This window comes from Nicotiana tabacum, chromosome 15 (genome assembly GCF_000715075.1).
Source record: "Nicotiana tabacum cultivar K326 chromosome 15, ASM71507v2, whole genome shotgun sequence".
In the NCBI taxonomy this organism is placed as follows: domain Eukaryota; kingdom Viridiplantae; phylum Streptophyta; class Magnoliopsida; order Solanales; family Solanaceae; genus Nicotiana; species Nicotiana tabacum.
Genome location: NC_134094.1, coordinates 53397397 through 53403875, shown reverse-complemented (window position 1 = coordinate 53403875; position 6479 = coordinate 53397397).

Below are 6479 nucleotides of genomic sequence, written 5' to 3'. Positions count from 1 at the left end.
TTGGTTTTGACTAGGCGAGCCCGGGATTGACTTTTATTAACTTTTGCAGAATTGTATAAAGATCATAGCTTTATTAATTGTAATGGGTTTCTTTTACATTGTTTGATGATATTAAGTCATTTTTTGTTAGATTTGAGTCGTGCAGAGGCGAACTTTAAGGGAAAAGCTTTTTTTAAGTGTTGATTTGGCCTAGTTAAGGTAAGTATCTTGCCTAACTTTGTGTGGAGGAAACTACCCCTTAGGATTTGGTTTGATTGTGCTACTTGATTTATGTGGAAGACGCGTACATGAGGTGATGAGTGTGTACACAGGCTTATATGTGGTATATGACTAGTTTAGATTCTTAGGTTACTAATAAGTATTTAATTGAAGTTATTATTGTATGCTCTATCTCACGTTGTCTAATTTATCCTTACATGCTTTAATTAAAGTTGTCATTACATGTTCTAGTTTCCATTGTCGAGGTTACTCTTATATGCATTATTAGTAGTTGTTGTCACATGCTATTCTTCCCATTATCGAGTTATTCTCATACATTTAGTTGCAGTTGCTATTTCATGCTATATCTTTCATTGTTAAGCTTATGTTATGCATTAGAATTCGAAGTTGACATTTCATAGAAATATCTTCATTGTTGAGTTATTGAAGTTGAAGTTGTTGACAGCTATCAATACGTCGTGGTTGAAATTATTCGTTATTGGAATACCTCTCCTTGTTGAGTTATTTCTCGTTCACTTTGTTGTTATTAAAGTTATTATACATATTGTGGTTGAGTCGTGGGATATGTGTTGTGGTAACATTGGTGTTGTTGATTTGGCAAATGTTGTGGCATATGGGCATGTGTGGTGCGAGTTGATTATTGAGCTGTGATATTGATATGTATGCGGTGGTACAAGGGTAAGAATTGAGATGCATGCGATGAGATAAGGTTGGATTTATACGTGTGTTGCTAGTAAGGGAATTACTTGAAGCTATGCGGTGAGATAGGGGGCTACAACGTGTAGCTTTTTCAAGAAAAAAATATTTTAAAAAATAAATACAAGGCTCACGCGGTGATATAAGAAAAATTGTGATTGTGATTTATGAAATGGGAACATGAGGTTTGGTACCTCGGTTGTGATTTTTGTTGTACATTCTATGTTGAAAAGGCTTGTTGATTTGAACGATTATTGTCTTCCCATCATTCATTTTACTTGTACTTTGTTTGTATTTGATCACTTGTTGTTCCTATCGTATGTTCATTCTTTGTTGTCTATTATTGCCTTAATTTCTGTTGTTAGCCTTATATCATCATTCTGTTTGTTGTCATTTATTTTCTTTAATTTTCGTTATTAGATTATATTAGTATTATGTTCGGGTTTTCTATGTCTAGTAAGTGTCTTTACCTGGCGTCGTCACTACTCTACTGATGTTAGCCTTGATACTTACTGGGTACCGTTGTGGTGCACTCATGTTATGCTTGTGCACATTTTTTGCAGATCCAGGTAATTCTGCTCGTGCCGGATGCCAGTGAGTTGACCCAATTACTTCAGAGACTTCAAGGTATACTTGCTTGGCGTTCGCAGGCCTCGGGGTTACCTTATTTTATTGCCTTACTACTGTTTATCTTTATATCAAATAGAGTTGTATTTAGAGATTACTAGTGCATTTTTCTGTATAGCTTATGACTCAGTTCCACCGGTTTTGGGGATATTGTGACTGTTGTACCATTTTAGTTTCATTATGATAGTTATCAGTTTAATTTATCATCTTAGCTGTTAATTCTGCTAAATTCTCATTGTATGTTGGGATTACATAGTCTTAGAGACTAGGTGTCATCACGACATCCTAAGGTGGAAATTTGGGGTTGTGACAATGTGCCTATGTCTATCATCTCGGATCGAGGCACTCAATTTACCTCACATTTTTGGAGAGTAGTGCAATGCGAGCTACGCACGTAGGTTTAGTTGAGTACATCATTTCATCCTCAGACCGACGAGCAGTCCGAGTTGACCATTCAGATCTTGGAGGATATGTTGAGAGAATGCATCATTGATTTCGGAGGCTAGTGGGATCAGATTCTACCGTTAAAAGAGTTCGCCTACAACAACAGCTACTAGTTGAGTACCCAGATGGCTCCGTATGAGGCCTTATATGGGAGGTGATGTTGTTCTCCAGTTGGTTGATTTGAGCCTAGGGAGGCTAGGTTGTTGGGCACTGATCTAGTTCGGGATGCTTTGGAGAAGGTGAAGTTGATTCAAGAGCGGCTTTGTACAGCGCAGTCTAGATAGAAAAGTTATGTTGATAGGAAGGTTCTCGATGTAACTTTCATGGAGGGTGAGAGGGTTCTTCTCAGAGTTTTGCCTATGAAGAGTGTGATGAGTGTAACACCCCGGAAAAATTTCGAAGTACTTAAGTGTAAAGCCCGGTAAATTTTGCAAAGAAAATAATATTTCATGGTGCTGGACTAGGCTTACGTGTTTGAGGATTGTAGCTTACGAGCCACGGCTCGGACTTTCTGGGTTGAACAATGCACGGGAAAGTAAAGGAAAATTTTTGGCAGAAAAGTGCGTCTATGCGGTCCATTATGCGACCGCATAATCACTCTGCGGGCCGCATAATGGCCGCAAAAGTGAGCAGGAGAGGGCCATTCTAGAAGCAGCTATGCGGCCGACTATGCGACTGCATAACTGTTATGCGGTGCATTATGCACCGCATAACAGTTATGCGGACCGCATAGTGACCGCATACATAGACAGATTTTTGATCATTTTTGTCAGCAGTTATGCGACCGATATGCGGTCGCATATGCGTCCACAGAACCATTCCGGAGCTCCATTTTTTTGGATTTTAAAACCCGACCCTACTTCGTTAAATACACGCAAAGGGTCATTTTTGAGCAAATATTCTGATATTTTAGAGATAAGGGAGAGTGTTTTAGAGAGAGAGAGAGAGAAAACCCTAGGCTAATTATTCATCAAATCTTGCTCAAATCTTGGAAGATTAACAAGGAAAACCCACAAGTTCTTCATCTAAGAGGTAAGGTTCCATACCCTAGTTTTCAATTTCGAATTTGGGTAGAAGATGGTTGATTAGGAGTATGATTCTTGGGTATAAGAGTATTATCTATACATGCATGTACCAAAAAGATTTGTGGGAAGATTGTTGAGCTTAAATAAGTAAGGATTGGGTTGTGTAGTAAAGGAAATCTTGTAGAAGAACCTTGTGGTTAAACTTGCACACCTAATGTTTGATAAAATGCTCAAAAGAGCTAAGACCATGAATATCTTCCTAATTGTTGTTAAATTTTGTTATGTCTCAAAATAGATTGGGATTGCTAGAATTTCCGGAACATTGTAGTAATTTAAGAAAAGCTCAATTGAGGTATGTTGGCTAAACTTTCTCTCTTTGAATTGAATTCCATAATGTTCCCGTGAGTTTCAAAGTATGGGTTACGTATTAAAATGTTATGGCTTTGAAACGTATTTCAATTGAAAGCTAGTATGCCAAATTGTGTGAGAAAATCTCAATATTCTTAAGACTCTTAATTGCTCATATGTGTACCTAAAGTCTTGATTGGGAATGTCTTATTGTTGATAGGTATAAAGATGGTTGGAAGTGAAATCGGTGAATTGGGGATATAAAGTGTGACCAACGTGCTAATATTGAAAGTTATACTTGTGCCAAATGGTGCCAATGAAATGAAATAATGTGAGAAAGATTATGAAATGAGCTTTGACTCAACTATTCCAATATTGACTTCGACAGTATAATCGGCTAAAAGTTATGAACTCAAGTGATGCCCATATGTGGTTGTTTTAGCTAATGCTATACTTTGTAAGTAATTTTCAATGTATTTTGCGTTCTTACATATTCGTGAGTAGAAATTGGGTATGATTTTAATTTGTGCTTCGATTGCCAATAATTTTATTCCATTTATTGGAAAGAAATCGATTGTGTTTAAAGCCTTCATTACTAACGAACTTAAAGTTGTGATTTCCGGAATATTCTACTTGTTCATAATTATGATGATGATCTATGAAAGGAAAGAAATGAAAGTGTGGAATATGAAATACGGTCATTGCACCATGAATAAAGAATCATATGTATGGCAAAGAGAGCCAATGAAATAATAATGTTATAAGTGGTTGAAAGTACGGATTAGGTGGTATGTGGTGTGAAAGGTTATGAGATGTACGTATTTGTACTTTTGTTGCCAATGTGTTATGAAACCCTATGGACGGTCTATGAAACACATAGGTACATTGTGTTATGAAATCCTGTGGACGGTCTATGAACGCATAGGTACATTGTGATATGAAATCCTATGGACGGTCTATGAAACGCATAGGTACATTGTGTTATGAAATCCATATGGACGGTCTATGAAATGCATAGGTACATTGTGTTATGAAATCCTGTGGACGGTCTATGAACGCATAGGTACATTGTGATATGAAATCCTGTGGACGGTCTATGAAACGCATAGGTACATTGTCTTATGAAATCTTGTGGATGGTCTATGAAACGCATATGTGCATTGTGTATAAGAGGTATAGGTGTACGGTATGAATAAACACTATGAACGGTCTATGAAATGCATAAGTGTATAATATGATATGTGAACACTAAGGACAGTCTAATGAGACACATTTAGGTGCCCCTTTTGTTGTCCTTGTCTGTACAGGTTGTTTCAATTACATTATATTATGTGCTCCACGTATAGATCATATGGGCATTCTATTTTGAAAGAGGATTTCTAGCTATACATACTAGTGCTATTCGACAGTACTAACGTCTATTTTGCCGGGGGCGCTGCATCTTTAATGGATGCAGGTGGTTCTACAGCATGTGGCATTGATTAGTGATAGCAGTACACTCTTTTCAGCTGATTTGGTGAGCCCCACTTTATTTCGCGGTCATTTATCTTTTGTTTCTCATGTACTTTGTGGTTGAGGTATAGCCGGGGCCTTGTTACCGGCATTTCCATATTACTCTTCAGTTGTACTTAGAGGCTTCGTAGACAGGTTGTGGGTGGTATTTGAGGTTGGGAATTGGATTAGAACGGTTGGTATTTGGCAACATATTTTTCATTAAATCTATAAACTTGTACTATTTTGGAAATATTGAATGATGTTGTTAATGGGAATGAAATGGAAGTGGTTAATGAAATATCTTCAGTATTTGATTAACGGAGTACATCTCCTCTTTATTCACGGATGAATTTGGGTAAAATAAAATCTAACAGGCTTGCTCAGTCGGGTTCACTCGGTTGAGCGCCGGTCGTGCTCCTCGATTTTGGGGCGTGATAATGAGTTTCGGGAACAAGGGAATATTGAGTCCTCGGTACATTGGACCATTTGAGGTTTAAGATAGAGTGGGTGAGGTGGCTTACAGGCTTGCATTTCTACCCAACTTTTCGGGAGTTCATCCGGTGGTTCATGTGTCCATGCTTCAGAAGTATCATAAGGATTAGTCACATGTGTTAGATTTAGTTCGGTGCTGTTGGATGAGATCTTGTCTTATGGGGAGGAACCAGTGGCCCTTTTGGACAGGCAGGTTCGGAAGCTGAGGTTGAAAGATATTACATCGGTGAAGGTCCAGTGGAGAGGTCAACCGGTTGAGGAGGCATCTTGGGAGACCGAGCATGATGTGCGGAGTGGATATCCACATCTTTTTGGAATTCTAGGTAGTTTCAAAACTCGTTCGAGGATGAATATTTTTTTAAGAGGGAGAGAATGTAACGACCCGAGTGGTTGTTTTGTGTATTTATGCCCCATTCCCCTATTTGATATTTTCCTTATGAGTGTTTATTGTTTTGTGACTTGCGGGGTTGGTCAGTTTGGCTTTGGGAAGGTTCGGGAGTGAATTGGAACACTTAGTGTTATTTTCGATGCTTAAGTTGTAAGAGTTAACCAAGGTTTGACTTTTATGTTAACGAACTCGGAATGGTGTTTTGACGGTCCTATAGGTTTTTATGTTTATTTTGGACTTTTGCGTATGTTTGTATTTGGATTTGAAGGTTCCTATATTGATTTTGCTCTATTTGGCGAAAGTTAAAAATTTAAAGAATTGGAAGGTTCATAGGTTTGATCGGGAGGTGGCTTTGGTGTTATCACGTTCGGTTTGTTGTTTCGAGAAACGAAATACGTTCGTTATGTCATTCGAAACTTGTGTGCAAAATTTGAATTCATTCTAAGTTGGTTAGATGTGTTTCGGCATGAGTTCTAAGGTTAGAAGTTTGATTAGTTCGTTAAGCTTGAATTGAGGTACAATTTTTGGTTTTGATGTTATTTTTCGTGCTCTGATATCTCGATTTGGTCAGTGTTAGGTTTTGGGACTGGCTGGTATGATTGGATGGGGTCCCGGGGGGCTCAGGTGAGTTTCGGATGGCTTTCAGATCATTCATTAGCTTGGTATTGGGCTGCTGAATATTGCTGGTGTCTGGTGTGCTTTGCGATCGCGGAGCAGGTCTCGCGACCACCAAGGCTTATTCCTAG